This window comes from Cajanus cajan, chromosome 4 (genome assembly GCF_000230855.2).
Source record: "Cajanus cajan strain Asha chromosome 4, NIPB_CcT2T_4, whole genome shotgun sequence".
Taxonomy (NCBI): Eukaryota; Viridiplantae; Streptophyta; class Magnoliopsida; order Fabales; family Fabaceae; genus Cajanus; species Cajanus cajan.
In genome coordinates, this window is record NC_138520.1 from 61,472,981 (window position 1) to 61,490,429 (window position 17,449).

At 38.7% G+C, this 17,449-nt stretch overlaps 1 non-coding gene across 1 annotated transcript; it reads right to left on the bottom strand.

The window, feature by feature from the left end:
* Positions 1-16,907: 16,907 nt before the first annotated feature.
* LOC114916256 (small nucleolar RNA R71) lies at positions 16,908-17,014 on the bottom strand. The gene has a single exon (XR_003804647.1). It is a non-coding gene; the product is annotated as a small nucleolar RNA R71 (small nucleolar RNA).
* Between the last annotated feature and the right edge of the window lie 435 nt (positions 17,015-17,449).

The window sequence follows — 17,449 nt, forward strand, 5'->3', positions numbered from 1 at the left end:
AGCCGAATTCCTTCTCCATTTCTTCTCCTTCTCCATTGTCTTCTTCCCGGAGCTCGGAAATCCTTGTGCCGAGGTAAGGGAAGTTAGTTTTACTGCGTTTTTGGCTGAAATGAGTCTAGGAACTCATTGTGATTGCTGATGATTGATGGTTCTTGGCTGATTTGGTGAAAAAAGGGTTTTTAGGGAATTTCGGGGTTTGAAGAAATTTTGGGGTTTTTAAGGAATTGTGTTTGCATGTTGGAAATGAAGAGTTTTTATTGATATTTGATGAGAATGGAAGCTTTTGGATGGTTTGCATGTTGGATTCCTGGTGTTTTTCGCAGGTTTTGATGAGATTTTCGAAGTAGGTAAGGGTTCTTGTTTGAATTTGCGCCGGGCTCAGTTCTTCGCGCCGGGCGCGAATTGAAAAGGGGAATTTTCTGGGGTGAATCGCGCCGGGCTCGGGTAGAACCACGCCGGGCGCAATAGACATCTGTAGGTCTCTGGTTGGGAATTGCGCCGGACGCGATTTTTAACGCGCCGGGTGAGCATTTGATTTTCAGAATTTGACTTTATATTCTTCATGAAAGTTGTAGCCTTGGATGTTAGCTTTCCAATGGCACTGGAATCACCCAAAAAGGAGTTTTAGAACTCTAGATATGGTTGTTTTAGTGAAGAGGGGTCGAGCTGATAGCTTTGTTTATAGCTGTTGCGGTTTTTATCGTTTTTAACAAGGTAGATGAAGAAATTAGGACTTGGTGTCTTCATGAGAGTTGTAGTAAATCTTCTTATCTTTCATATGAGATGAGGATGAGTATGGTAGGAGTAATATAACTCCTGATGCGTTGTTTTCTGTGAAGGCTGCCATTTCACTTTCAGTGATTTGGTTAAGTTGAAAGTTGTTTAGGTGCGTAGGTGTACTCTTATTGTTTGGGTGAGTAATTTGACAAGATAGATGAGTTGTAAACAAGATGATTGGGTCGTATTATGTGTTGATCATGATATTTTAAGCTGTTAATGATGAATGTTGTTGAGCTGAGTGATGATATTGATGTGCTGCGCTGAGCGCGACCCTTGTCGCGCTGGGCGTGAGACTCCTTGGGAGTCTCTGCCTCGAGGGCGCTGGGCGCAATTTGGTTTGCGCTGGGCGCGAGACCAAGGGAGGTCTCTACCTTGCCTGCGCTGGGCGCGGGTTGGGGCATGCCGGGCGTGTGAGACTCCTTGGAGTCTCTGTCTGGCCTGCGCTGGGCGCGATTGGGTATTGCGCCAGGCACGAGAGAGCTTTGGACTCTCTGGCTAAGTCTCGCCGAGCGCAGGCACGCTTGCGCCGGGTGCGCTAGCCCCTAGAGCCCTCTGGTTGTGCCACGCCAGGCGCGACCATGAGTGCGCCGGGCGCGTATGAGGATGTGAAGTTATATGCTGAATTGCAGATAATATTGTTTTATGCTGAACTAAGCCGAAATTGAGGAACATGATGCGATGACTAGCTGAAATTTCTGTTTGAGGATGTTGAGCTGTGTTAGGTGTATATTGCTATAAGATGCTTAGAAGTGCTGTAAGACGATAGGCGGTACTATTAAGCTGAGCCGTGCTGAATGTTGTTTATGCTGATTAATGTTGCCAATGCCGTGTGATGAAAAGTTATGTTGTGCGGTATGTTGTTAATGATGTAACGTTGAGTTGTGATATGTGATGCTAATGCTAAACTTTATTGTTTGAGTCGAGTTGAATTATATGCTGATAGTTGTTGAATTATGCTGAAATTGCTGAGTTGAGATGTAATTGATAAATATGTTGTGCTGACTAGATGTAAATGTTGAAAAATGATGTTAAGCTGTAATAGATGTATCTCGCTATGCTGAGCTGGGCTGTTATTGATGATTTTAAATGCTGATTTATAATATGGATGTGCTCTAGAATGATGAGCCGAGTTGTGAGTAGTAAGTTGTGTTGAATACTACTTAGCTGTGCTGTATGCTGATTTTTGGTGTTTTGCTGTGCTGTTTATTGCTAAGTTGTATGCTGTGTTTAGCCACTATTGTGGTGCTGTTATAGCCGCTATGTCGGTGCTGTTAGCCACTATTGTGGTGCTGTTATAGCCGCCAAGTCGGTGCTGTTATAGTCGCTAAGTCGGTGCTGTGCTCCGTGCTGATAGGAGCTGTTGTAGGCCGTAAGGCTAAGCTATGGTAGGAGATCTCTGAGCTGATATGCGTGACGACGCATTGTGTGTTTACTACTATTTATCGATGTGTACTGTTGTTTACGGTTGTTATTGCTAATTGATGTTCGGATAGCGGTAGCTGTTTACTATTCTTAAATTTATATATTTGTATGTTGTTTCTTTTCACTAGCTTACCCTTGTTGTTTCCATGTGGTTTGGACTGCGATGATCATACTACGTATGGGAGCAGAGCAGGGATAACATGGTGGCTTATGGCAGGTCTGTAGCTGGCAGATAGAGCTTGATTCTTGTGGATGTCTTGGTGTTTTAGCTACTAGGTGTAGTAGCGATTGATGTATTTTGTACATTTGAATCTAGTCAGACTTGGGCCATGTATATATGTATATTCTAGACACTATATATATATACACTTGTTCCTTTCTGTCCGGTTTTCAGGTGTACTGTGTAGTGTGTAGTGACCAGCCGGGTCGTTACAATTATATATATATATATATATATATATGATATAATATTATTTTGTGTTAGTAGTTTGATTATATTTTTAATGCTTGAGATGAATTGATCATTCATCTTTTGATTTGAGATATATTTAAACTTTGATTGAAAAAAAATTTCTAAATCTAATTCAAATCAAGTCACCTAATGATTCTAAATGCTAGGAATAGATTTAGAGTTGTTAGCTGATCAAATTATTAAGTTTAATGTAATGACTATAATTTAGTAAATTGAAGAATTGGTTATTAATTAAGGAGCTGTAGAATTTCCAAAGACAAGGAATTGATTTGGAAGGACATTAAAAATTCGATAACACTGAGGGATAGAAATCATATGTAGATAATCTTAAGAGAGCAAAGGAGTGAGATAGGTGAAATTCAATCCCAGCAATTACTCTCACTATCTTCTTTTAAGATTTATACTTGCATTTTTATACTTGTTTACTTGTTTAATGTTCAATTACAAAACAACAAATTTATGTACAAGTGTAAATTTTTCTTCAACAAATTTTAATTAGGGTAATAGAAATTGCAAAATATATTCCAAGTCATTGCAAATATTGTGACACCCTTACTACCCCAACACATATTGTAACTTTACAAATAAATGTTTTAAATTTCAGTAAAAGGGTTCACATGAGAAACTTCAAAAATCATTCTTCAATGACCATAATAATAAGGATTTAGAAAATGAAACACAAGAGTTTATAAATTATTTTTAAAATGATATTTACAATTCCAAATCCATATAAAAATTCTGTCCTAAAAGTCCTCTGCCCCGATGTCACACTATCAGAGCATACCCCTAATTTAACTGTTGGCATTCCAGATGCCACTCGCAACCGGATCTTCTCACCTAAAACGTCCACAAATTGCACGGTGAGAAAAGAAAACATCTATATATATAGCACATAAGAAAACATAACATATTATCTCATTATAACTAATATTCATAAATATTTCAACATGTCTTATTTCAATCAATCATGCATCGTCATCACGTTATAATTCTCAATCACACCATTTATCACAAATCTTGTACTTCACACTATGCCAAGGTCACGCTACCTAATTAACAACCCAAGGCCGTGCTCACCCCTGATATAACACTGTGCCAAGGTCACGTTACCCCTAATCTAGGGTCGTGCTCACCCCTGACATGTTATTCAAGGTCACGATACCCACGTAACAATCCAAGGCCGTGCTCACCCCTGATATAACACTGTGCAGAGGTGACGTTACCCGTAACCCAGGGCCGTGCTCACCCCCGACATGTTAACCAAGGTCACGATACCCACGTAACAATCCAAGGCCGTGCTCACCCCTGATATAACACTGTGTCGAGGTCACGTTACCCCTAACCCAGGGCCGTGCTCACCCCTGACATGTTAACCAAGGTCACGATACCCATGTAACAATCCCGGGCCGTGCTCACCCCTGGTCATAGGTGTGAAGAACCACAATCACATCACAATCCACACAATTCCATATACACAACAGATAAGTTCAACAAAATAAGGGTTTACACACCCTTCAAGCAATTCACATCTAGATCATTAATTTTATCAAGTAATATAGCAATAACGTTCATAAGTTATTATGATAATCAATGGAATTATCAATTTAATACAATCTTAACATAAATAATAAAACCCCTAATTGTTCCAAAACCTAGCCCACAGACACTTTTCTACAGTTTCATTCTCCCTCTCAGATCATCATTCTTACAAATTAAATATATATTTCTAATCCTCAACACATACTAAATCTAATGGGATCCTCAATTTCTCAAACAGAAATAGTCCAATTTTTCCAAAGCCTAACTTACAGGCACTTTTCTATGATTTCATTCTCTCCCAAAGCATCATTTTTACGAATAAAATATATTTTCATAATCCTAAACTCATACAGAATCACATAAAACAAAGAATTCTCTAAACAGAAATAATCATAAAATTAGGGTTCTTCCTCTACCCAATTCCCTCATGTAACTCTACATATAAATAGTCTCATTTTCCCCCGTACCTGGATAAACAGCAGTTGAAATAAAACAGGGATCTCTTGGTCTCCTCCTCTAAGTGCCCCTTGGTCTTCAGAGAGAAGAAGAGGGAAAGAAGAGAGAACAGAAAATAATAGGAAGAGAGAATAAGAGATGTGTGAAAATGACAGGTGAGGGGCGCTATTTATAGGATTTCAGGCTCACCTACCGGAACGGCCCGTTCCAAAATTGGAACGCCCGTTCTGGACCCTTCAAACCTACGCAAATTTCTCAAATGGAACGGCCCGTTCTAAAACCGGAACGACCCGTTCTCAAACTCAGCAGAACGACCCGTTCTGTTTCCAGAACGGCTCATTCTCCCTCCGAAACGACCCGTTCTCCCTCCAGAAAGGCCCGTTCTCCAAACAAGAACGGCCCGTTTCACTTTTTAAACGGCCCGTTCCGGGCAACGAATTGGGCCCTTGGCCCAGGAAAAAATTGGGCTGTTACAATACTCCCCTCCTTTATGAAATTTTGTCCCCGAAATTTTTGCAATGGTAGACTCCTTGCTTCTTACTTTCTAATTCTAATGCAACCTCACTACTTTATTCATGTACAACTCTATCAATTTCACCAAGGAATGTCTAAGGGTAAGACAAGTAAACTTGGCGAGCCTATCCACTCATCATCTTACTTTCAAAATAGGACGTCTAAGTGCTACAAAAATTCTTAAAGACTTCTAGCATACTAAACACGAGTATACAATTTCTCTACTCCTCTTTTCACCTTAGGTCACTACACTTCCGCTGCGCCACTCTGATACATCCTAGTAGCTCCTAAATAAATGTTAAGAGTACTCTTATGTCTTTCCTCTAAGATCATCTTTCTTAATTCAAGATTGTTAAGCACCCAAATTTGTTCTTGCACCTCAAAACAAGAACGATTTCTACTCATAAAAGGTTATCTATACCCCTACCAATCTTTTCCACTTGGTTCACTAAGAAAGGCTCTAACTTCTGGGCTTCTCTAATCTCATCCATGAATTCACTAGTCACTTTCGACATACTCAATTCAATGCTCCTAAGGGTAATCTCACACACCATGCATAAGTCTCTAAATTCTTCAATCAAATCCAATCCTTACGTCATCAAAAATGATAGATCAATGATCATCATAATCAAGGCATCTGCCACAATATTGGTTTTACTTTTGTGAGCCTTTCCAAAGATCAAGCACCTAAGCGTAAGTACACTCGATATTCATATCAGATCTCTAATTTCACCACTCCATCTACACCCAAGTCAAACTCTTATCCATCACCTTATCCTATAGCCTTATATCTTGTCACCAAAATGAATCAACTAATTATGCTTCTCCAGTTTCCTTCAAAAATCCATTCGTTACTCAAGTCATACTTAGTCTCACACTACTAAAGGTAACCTTATAAGCCCAACTTAAGTCTCTAATTTGAGCCAAAAGGATTCATCTCTCTGATCGTAAGGGAAGATAAATATAAAGGTTTTCTACCCAAAACATCGGTCACCACAATGTCTTTACTCAATTAACAACTAAGTTTGAAATATTAGTCCTCCAGAAATTAAACTATCTCTTTTGTCACATAATTAACTCCTTTAGTCAACAGATAATTAAAGCTCTCACGATCAATAAATACCTCAAGCTTAGAATCATATAGGCAGTGTCTCTAAATATTACAACTGCTAACTTAAAATCGTAGGTAAGGTAATTCCTCTCATGATTTTTCAATTACCTAGACACATAAGCTACTACCCTTCCTTCTTGCATCCATACTCCAACAAACCCATCTTAGAAGCATCACTATGTACCACATAATACTTACTAAAATACGGTAGTATTAGTCAATCTTTCCTTAAGAGTTTGAAAACTACTCTCACATTTGTTATCCCATACAAAGGCAACTTTTTCCTAGTCAATCCAGTCAAAGGTAATAGTAAGCGACCAAGAGAAGTAAGCGACGAAATGCTTTGGGGAGTTAAAAATAAGCATAGGTCCAGGAATTCCCGATATTGATTAACCTTTCGAACTACTGCTGAATCAATGGGTACACAACCTGGTGAACTGAAACATCTTAATAACCAGAGGAAAGAAAGTAAAAGCGATTCCCGTAGTATCGACGAGAAAAGAGAGCAGTTTAAACCGTGAACAGTTATCTTAAAAATTTTCTCAATAAATTTCCTATAAACTATCCCCATCAAACTCCTAACCTCACTAATTGACTTTTGGTATCTCCCACTTAAGCACAACTTCTACCATAGGTAGATCTACGTTATATCTGCGCAAGAAATTACAGGGCCTAGAACACTCACCTCATACAATCAAAAATCATACTTAGATAATTTAGCTTAAATCTATCCTGGATATATCTTCAGAATTAACTCTAATATGATGATCACATCTTAAGGTCAATCTCACTAAACACACAATTATTCACTAATTAATCCATAAGGTCATCTATCCTCATATCCACATACATGCATATCAAATCATATTAGAATACCTATTTAAACCTTCATATATATATATCCTTCCCAATCATATATATAAATCTATCACTATTTTACACCATATAACATGTGCATGAACTTAACTTTACCACATAGCATCATACAACCTTGAACAACCTTACAATCCACATGACAACACCTCAAAACATCGTAACAAAATCATTTTTATCCTTGCATTGCCTAGTAACTCAAATCATGATAACATACATATCCCATCAATAACTGTCATGGAAAATGATACCTAGAGAGTTACACTTGTCCAATGATCTCAATCCTATCTCAAAAGAAAGATAAAAGAATAAGTTATAACTCTTATGAAGACATGAGATTCTGAATAGATCCTCACAACAGACATATTTAACGCTTACAACTAGTCTCTGATTACCAACATAACTATAACTGGAGTTCTAAACCTTCATTTTACCTGATTCCACCATTGAAAAGATCATTCCCAAGACTACAACTTTCATGAAGACCACAAAATCTAAATCTATCAATACGGTACTCCTACTGGCATAACAAAACTACAACGAAAACATCTCCTACACTAGACAACCATAGTGCACTGACATCCCACAAAATACATCAACCCTCCAAAGCTTACTTCTTTCTACCTTAAACTCATATCCGAGCTTCCCACTACAATCCCTAAACGAAAATAACTCACCTATTCCACAAAAGACTTAGAGCTAAAATAAAATCCTTATGCAACCTAACCCTTAACAAGATTAATATGCAAGCACCAAACTTAAGGAAATCACCAACACTTTGACCTTTCATCCAGAACACTCAAAGCTCGACCCATAACCTCTTGAATTCAATCACTACAACTATAGCTTTCAAAAATTCCATTAACCGTAAACTCTCGACAAATCAATGTCTCACCCAAATCTAAGGTCTCAATAATTCCTAGTTGATTATCAAGGCTTTGTCCGTACTATTGGTACATATGCTCACCATACGAGTGATACTACTCAACCACTACTTCTTACGTAAGCAAGAAGTATCAAAACAAATAAGCAATCATGAATAGCATCAACTAAGCTATATCATGTCTTTCAGCCAAACTATGAGAAAATAATATAAGTGTAAGCACAACACTAACAACGCAAGGAAACATCATCATCATTATCTTCATCATAAAGTAAAACATTGTTAGAGACACACAATTAAATAAACAACAAACATAGTCATTAATCATTAGCAAATCAATCAGTTCCACAATTCATTTCATCATTCATCTACCAAACAAGCATAGTAGACTCATAACTCACGGCCGATTGGATCAACCTGCTCTGATACCACTAAATGTGACACCCTTACCACCCCAACACATATTGTAACTTTACAAATAAATGGTTTAATTTTCAGTAAAAGGGTTCACATGAGAAACTTCAAAAATCATTCTTCAATGACCATAATAATAAGGATTTAGAAAATGAAACACAAGAGTTTATAAATTATTTTCAAAATGATATTTACAATTCCAAATCCATATAAAAATTCTGTCCTAAAAGTCCTCTGCCCCGATGTCACACTATCAGAGCATACTCCTAATTTAACTGTTGGCATTCCAGATGCCACTCGCAACCAGATCTTCTCACCTAAAACGTCCCCAAATCGCACGGTGAGAAAAGAAAACATCTATATCTATAGCACATAAGAAATCATAACATATTATCTCATTATAACTAATATTCATAAATATTTCAACATGTCTTATTTCAATCAATCATGCATCGTCATCACGTTATAATTCTCAATCACACCATTCATCACAAATCTTGTACTTCACACTATGCCAAGGTCACGCTACCCAATTAACAACCCAAGGTCGTGCTCACCCTTGATATAACACTGTGTCAAGGTCACGTTACCCCTAATCTAGGGTCGTGCTCACCCTTGACATGTTATTCAAGGTCACGATACCCATGTAACAATCCAAGGCCGTGCTCACCCCTGATATAACATTGTGCCGAGGTCACGTTACCCCTAACCCAGGGCCCTGCTCACCCCCGACATGTTAACCAAGGTCACGATACCCACGTAACAATCCAAGGCCGTGCTCACCCCTGATATAACACTGTGTTGAGGTCACATTACCCCTAACCCAGGGCCGTGCTCACCCCTGGTCATAGGTGTGAAGAACCACAATCACATCACAATCCACACAATTTTTACAATTAACACTATGTCAAGGCCACGCCACAACTGTCATAAGTGATACGTGTTAATTGTCTCACTCATCCCACATCATGCCAGGGTCACGCCCTCCCTGTAGCATCACTTACCCAGGGGCCGTGCCATCCCTAGTCATTGATGTGAGGAACCACAATCGCAATCATAATCACATCCATACAACATCTCATCTCATAGCTCAATTTCATATCACATACACAATTCCATATACACAACAGATAAGTTCAACAAAATAAGGGTTTACACACCCTTCAAGCAATTTACATCTAGATCATTAATTTTATCAAGTAATATAGCAATAACGTTCATAAGTTATTATGATAATCAATGGAATTATCAATTTAATACAATCTTAACATAAATAATAAAACTGCTAATTGTTCCAAAACCTAGCCCACAGGCACTTTTCTACAGTTTCGTTCTCCCTCTCAGATCATCATTCTTACAAATTAAATATATATTTCTAATCCTCAACACATACAGAATCTAATCGGATCCTCAATTTCTCAAACAAAAATACTCCAATTTTTCCAAAGCCTAACTTACAGGCACTTTTCTATGATTTCATTCTCTCTCCTAGAGCATCATTTTTACGAATAAAATATATTTTCATAATCCTAAGTTCATACAGAATCACATAAAACAAAGAATTCTCTAAACAAAAATAATCATAAAATTAGGGTTCTTTCTCTACCCAATTCCCTTATGTAACTCTACATATAAATAATCCCCTTTTCCCCCGTACCTGGATAAATAGTAGTTGAAATAAAACAGGGATCTCTTGGTCTCCTCCTCTAAGTGCCCCTTAGTCTTCAGAGAGAAGAAGAGGGAACAAAAAATAATAGGAAGAGAGAATGAGAGATGTTTGAAAATGACAGGTGAGGGGCGCTATTTATAGGATTTCAGGCTCACCTACCGGAATGGCCCGTTCCAAAATTGGAACGCCCGTTCTGGACCCTTCAAACCTACGCAAATTTCTCAACTGGAACGGCCCGTTCTAAAACCGAAACGGCCCGTTCTCAAACTCAGCAGAACAGCCCGTTCTGTTTCCAGAACGGCCCGTTCTCCAATTGGAACGGCCCGTTCTCCCACTTCATTTTCTAAGCATTTCCTTATTCCGGAACGACCCATTTCACTTTTGAAACAGCCCGTTCCGGGCAACGAATTGGGCCCTTGGCCCAGCGAAAAATTGAGCTTTTACAGATACGACACTCATACTTTGATTTATACTATAACACTCTTGGTATGCTTGCCAAAATCTCAACAATTCTCTTGGCTTTGTTGTTAGGGACTTGTGTCAATATATTTAGTAACTTTAGTTTATCCTTATTTAAAAGTTGTATGTATTTAAGTTGTATGTTTTCTAGTAGTTAAATTTAGTATTCTATTACTTTCTATGCTAATTTTTTGTTTAGTTCTTTCTTGTACAAGGTAAAACTCTAGTTGAGTGTTACTTTTTGATCCTAAAATAGGGAAAATATTTAGGAGAAAAAACAACAATATAAGAAGGAAAAAATAACTAGAGAAACAACGGAAGCAACATGAAGATTCAATTAACTCAACTTTTTCCTCAATTTAATCAAACTCTGAACCAAACATGATTGATCAAGGCAAAAACCAAGGAAATCAAGTTGACCAAGGAGATCAAATAAGAACCTAAGGGGATTATGGTCAACAACAAAATTCTCAACATTTTTCTAGCATAATGGCTCCAACTGTGAGACCCTACCCCTTTTCTCATTTCACCCTCTCCCCCTCCTACTCATTTTCTCTCTAAACTCTCACTTAAAATTTTCACTCTCTTCATCATACCTTTGCTTGCCGTGGTCCCAATTCTCTGGATTCTTGGGTGTGTAGGTGGTGATTCTCGTGATTGAAAGCTAGCTGGAAAGCCGAAAATCTTTTATCTTCTCCGTTGATCTCCTTCAAGCTTCTTCTCTTCCGTTTCTTCTTCCCGGAGTTCGGATTATTCTACCGAGGTAAGGGAAGCTAGTCCTTTGTTTTGGTTGGTTGAAAACGAGTTCTAAGAACTCTTTGGTGGAATGATGTTTGCTACATTTGAGCTGAGAACTGCTAGAATTTGCTAATTTGGGGTTTTTGGGTTTTCGGGGTCTTTGGGTAAATTTATGGGAAATTCTTGATTTGTGTTTGCATGTTGAAAATGAGGCGTTTTTATTGACTTTTGATGAAAATGGGAACTTTTGGCTGGATTGCATGTGGATTTGCTGTTAAGTTTTGCAGGATTTGGACAATTTTCAAACTTGGGGAGAGTTGCTATTGAGTTCGCGCTGGGCACTGTTCTTCGCGCCGGGCGCGTAACCACCAGAGGACTCCATTTAGGCAAGCCCGCCGGGTGCAAAGCTGGGTGCACCGGGCAAGCTTGAAAATGGGAGTCTCTGGTTGGCCCACGCCGGGCGTGACTTGAGCTGCGCCGGGCGGGATATCAATGATGACATTGTTGGGATGTTCTGGTGTCGCGCTAGGCGCACGATTAGACTCGCTAGGCGCGGAGAATTCTTAGGAGTCTCTGCCAAGAGAGCGCTGAGCGCAATGCGAATTGCGCCGGGCGCGAGACCTTGGTAGGTCTCTGCCTTCCCCACGCTGGGCGCGGGTTAGGCCACGCTGAGCGCACGAGACTCCTTAGAGTCTCTGCCTAGCAGGCGCTGGGCGCAATTGGAATTGCGCCAGGCGCATGAGAGCCTTGGACTCTCGGGTTAAGTCTCGCCGAGCGCGAGTATTCTTGCGCTGGGCGCGCTGGCCCCTGGTGCTCTCGAGTTGAACCGCGCTAGGCGTGACCTCGAGTGCACCGGACACGCAAGGAGATATTATTATACATGCTGTTAGCTGTTGAATTTTGCTGAAGTTGATAAATCATTGTTGTTTTATGCTGAACTAAGCTGAAATTGATAAATATGCTGTGTTGACTAGATGTGAATGCTGAAAAATGATGTTAAGCTGTAATAGATGTAATTGTTGTGCTGAGCTGGGCTGTTATTAATGATTTTGGATGCTGATTCATATTATTATTGTGCTCTAGCTGAGTTAGGAGTGGTAGGCTGTGTTGAATGCTACTTAGTCGTGCTGTATGATGTGTATGGCCACTATGGTGGTGCTGTTCTAGCCACTAATGTGGTGCTGTTATTGCCGCTTCGCGGTGTCGTTATAGCCACTTAAGTGGTGCTGTTATTTATGCCAAGCAGTGCTGATATTGCCGCATCGCGGTGCTGATATTGTTGAATGTTGTGAGTGGTATATGTTGTAGTGGTGTGCTGATAGCTGTAACTATTTTCTATCATATTGCTACATATATATATGTATGTGGATTTTTATTTATACTAGCTTACCCTTTGTTGTTTCCTTGATGTTTGGACTGCAATGATCATACAATGTATGAGAGCAGAGTAGGGATAGGTGAGAGGCTAGTGGTGAGTCTTCAGCGGACAGGCAGAGCTGATTTCTTTTTGTGATTATTTTGTGTTGAGCTACTTGGGGTAGTAGCAATTGATTGTATTATTGGTACATGTCGCAACCCGAATTTTTCCGATCTCGCGACATATGATTTAGACATCCTTTTAAAAGTCTCATTAATTAAGGAATGCCCGGACACCAGACTAATCCTTACTTAATGGTTTTGAAAATAGGTTCATGGAGTCGCCACCAATATTTTACTCAAAAAACATTGGAAAAAGAAAGGGTTTTTTAAAGATCCAACTATGGCCTTGATAACCAGAATTGGGTTCGGGGGTCGATTACGTGTAGGGAAGGTATTAAGAACCCCTACAACGCCCTCAATCGGTACCCTATGATGAAGTTAACATGATAAGAATTAATAAATTAAATATTAAGTCCCCTTTATTAATATTTATTTACATGATTAAAATATAAATTAAGCAATTAACACTAAAATATCTACATTACGACGTTTATTATAACAAAAAAAAGATAAAGATGAGAAATAAAAGGAAGAGAAGAAGATTGACTAAAATACCTCTTGAACGAGCTTTATTGAATCTTCAAATATGGAGAATGTGCTTTGTGGCGACCTTTCACACTACAGTATGCCTCACAGATCTCAAGAAATACAATAAGGGGGAGAGAGAATATAGAGATGCGACACAAATCTCAAGAAATATAATAGAAGGGAGAGAAATAGAGAATTTTCGTGCTCAAAGAAGTCTTATTCGAAATTTCTCTGGCCGCCTGGAGAACTGTGCCTGACGCTTCAATTTATAGGAATCAGAAGGGGGCCAGAACGACCTGTTCCGGATTCAGAACGACCTGTTCCGGATTCGGAACGGCCCTTTCTGGCCCAATAGTTATGCGCAAATTTCGCACCCTGGAATGGCCCGTTCTGAAAACGGAACGGCCCATTCCAGAGTTGAAACTAACACAAATTTATCCTTTCCAGAACGGCCCGTTCCAAAATTGGCTTGTTTAGAACGACCCGTTCTGGAATTGGAATGGCCCATTCTGGTATTGGAACGGCCCGTTCCAGCCAAGCCTCTGTAGGTGTTTTAATCACGTTGGAACGACCCGTTCTGATATTGGAACGGCCCGTTCCGGTGTTCGAAACGGCCCGTTCCGATTTTGAAACAGCTCGTTCCGGGCTACTTAAACCACCTTATTTGGCCTTTAGGCCTTCTGATGTCCTTTCTTGTTGTTTGCTTGCTTCGGATGCTCCTTCCCTTCATAACGGAGGTCAATTTCCTTGTTTGTGTGCCCCCCGGACGAAATTGGGTGTCTATAGTACACTTTAACTCTGTTTAGATTGGATCATGTATATATATATATATATATATATATTCTAGACCCTATATGTATATACTTGTTTTTTTCTGTACGGTGTTTCTAGTGTGCTGTGCCGCGTGTAGTGACCAGCCGGGTCGTTACACCAACAACCTCTATAGTAATGGAAATGAAACCTGTCTTTCTCAATTAAGTCAGGGAAGAATCATGAGGATCCATATGCACATTTATGAGACTTCTATGACATGTGTGGTATGTAACATCCCAAATTTTTCTACTAATACTACAAATTATTATTATTTATTTTTGTATTTATGAAGATTATTTCCTTATAATTATTTTGATTAATTAAATGAGTTTGATTGAATTTTTAAAGGTTTCTAATAATAATCATTTATGAAAATTATTTTGTATAATATTATTAATTATGATATTTTTGTTATAATTATTATTTGAAGAAAATCATGTTTTAAATTGTATTGATATTTTATTTTGATATATATATACGTTATTTATTTATTTATTTATTAATCAGTAATTTGAATTTTCATAGCTCTGGAACGGGCCGTTCCACTTTGGGAACGGGCCGTTCCAAATCAAGCATTCGTGGGTAAAATTTTAACCCAGAACGAGCCGTTCCACTTTAGGAACGGGCCGTTTCGGATGTGATTTTAAAAGAACAAAATTTGACTCAGAACGGGGCGTTCCACATTGAAACGGGCCGTTCCAGAAAACCCAGAACGGGCCGTTCTGGTTTTGGAACGGGCCGTTCTGGGAGAGGCTTTTGTACCTATTTCGTGTGCCCAGAACGGGTCGTTCTGGATTCGGAACGGGCCGTTCTGGCCGCGACCTGATGCCTATAAATAAAGCGTTTTGCACTCTCTAAAACTCATTTTTTTCATTTTCTAATCTTCCTCCTCCTTTCTCTCTGAAGACGAAGGGGAACCTAGAGGGGGCGACCAACAAGATTCGGCTCCTGCTTATCGAGGTAAGGGGGGGAGTGAGAAACCTCGCTCTGGGTGTGGGATTGTATGCTGGGTAGTGGGATTGGCCCCCAATCCTGTGTTTGTTGTATGTCATATTTGTCTTGTATGTTTCAATTACTTAATTAATATGCGTGTATGAATAAAAACATTGTTTAGACTATGATTGTGGAATTTGGTACTTCTATGGGTTCCTACGGGAAACCCTAAGGGAGTGCATTGATGCTTGTATGAGTAAATTAATTGTGATAATAATTATATACGTGAATTGCCTTATTTTAAATGTTTATTGCATAAATTGGAACGCTCTATGGGTTCTTGAGAGAACCCTATGAGCAGCAGGCAAAATAGGAATGTTTTCTGTTTTGCTATCTGATTGCTCTATTGTATTTCTTGTTGAATATAATGTATAAATATGTGTTTAATTTATTAAATAAACAGGTTTTGATATGAATTAGAGTGCTCTGTGGGTTCCTGTGGGAACCCTATGAGAAACAGACATATTTCTAATAGTTTTTGTTTTAGCTTCTGGTTGTTCTGTTGTATTCATTGTTGTATGAGATGTATGAATATATGTTTACTTTTGCAAATAAATGAGTTCTGATATGAATAAAAGTGCTCTGTGAAAATTGTGAATATGATGTGATAATGCGAATGTAATGATGAAATGTAATGATGAGATGTGATGATGAAATATAATGAGGAGATGTGATGATGAGATATGTTGAGACATGATAATGTGATATGGGAATGAGACATGAAAATGTGATATGTGTTAATGCATAGAGTCTTGTTTGACATGCATCATTTGCATAAATATTTTAAGGGTACGATATGGAATACACCGCCAGAGAAGGCCCCCTAGTGTAAAAGCTTTGGGGATTAGTCCTTGGGGATAGCTCGGTTTGGAAGTCCCAGTCTCGCCCATTGTGTGCATGGGATGTATCTTGCGCGGCTTAGCTATCCCGACGAGACTCTGGTAGTATATCCTTCTAGTGAGAGTGCGCAGAGGGTGTGACCCGGCATGTACTCCTAGACTACTCTTCGTGTATTGCTAGCGGCAATATGCCATGTGATGTTTTACTGGCGCCACATGCATGATAATGTGAAGTCTGTGTCCATGCATGTGCATCCTTATTATTAAATGATGATAAATTACTATTTGTATGACTTGGATGATTGAATAAACTATTGTTGTTGATTGATCTATGAGGTATCTGTATTGTTTGTGTTTGGCTATCCGGTGTGCGTTCCTACACCGTGAGCCAGAGTGAGATGTTTCTCACTCCCTTCTTTTGTGTTATTTCTCTTGTTTGATATACAGGTGATCATCAGCGTGAGGCTGAGGATGTAGGTGATGAAGCTTAGGCTTCTATGTTGGGTTTTGCTCTGATAGGACATGTGACATCGGGACATAGATAGGATTAGTTTAAAATGTTCTTATTAAATTATTTTGGAAAATTCAGTTTTATTTCTTTGTAATTTTACTGGCATGTTATTTGGATTAAGTTTATGAATGTGAACTCTTTACCCTTACGTGGTTGGAAATTTGATTTTTATTGATGAAAAATTCTATTTTTTTTATAATTACTGTATATGTTTGTTGGGGTAGAGGGTGTCACATGGTACCATGGGAATTCCTAAGGGTGATGAAAAAGCAGTTTATCTTCATTTATTTCCTTTCTCTTTGACAGGTAAGGCCAAGACTTGGTTGCAGTCTCATCTTAATCATAGTCTTATACTAGATGGAGGAACCTGGAAAATAATTTTATGAATAGATTGTATCCATCCTCAAAATATATCAATGTTAAATAATAGATTACTATCTTTCGCTAAGGGATGGATGTACCCTTCTATGAGGCCTAGGAACGATTCAAATCTCTTATAAGAAAGTGTTCAAATCATGAATTTAAGGATATTTCTCAACTAAATTTCTTTTGCAATGGAGTAAAGCTAGATATCAACATCCTCCTAGATGCAATTTCATGAGGTACCATGATAACTATTGATCATGATGAGGCTACTAAGACTATTGAGTCTCTTGCCTCTTCTAATGATTGGGCACAACATAATAGACATAACCATCCAAGAAAGGGTGTTGTTGATCTTAATAAAAATGATGCAATCCTAGCACAACATAAGCTACTCTATCAACAACTTGAAGCTCTAATAAAATAGTTGACAAAACTTCCTTAGCAACTTTAGTATATTATTTTAGCTCTTGCACAACAACAAGCTCTTAAGTATGATTTTTGTATTGGAAACCACCCAAATGGCTTTTGTTCAACACCTAGAAACTAGGGCTGGGCAAAATAAATGAAACTAAATTGAACTAGTGGTAAAAT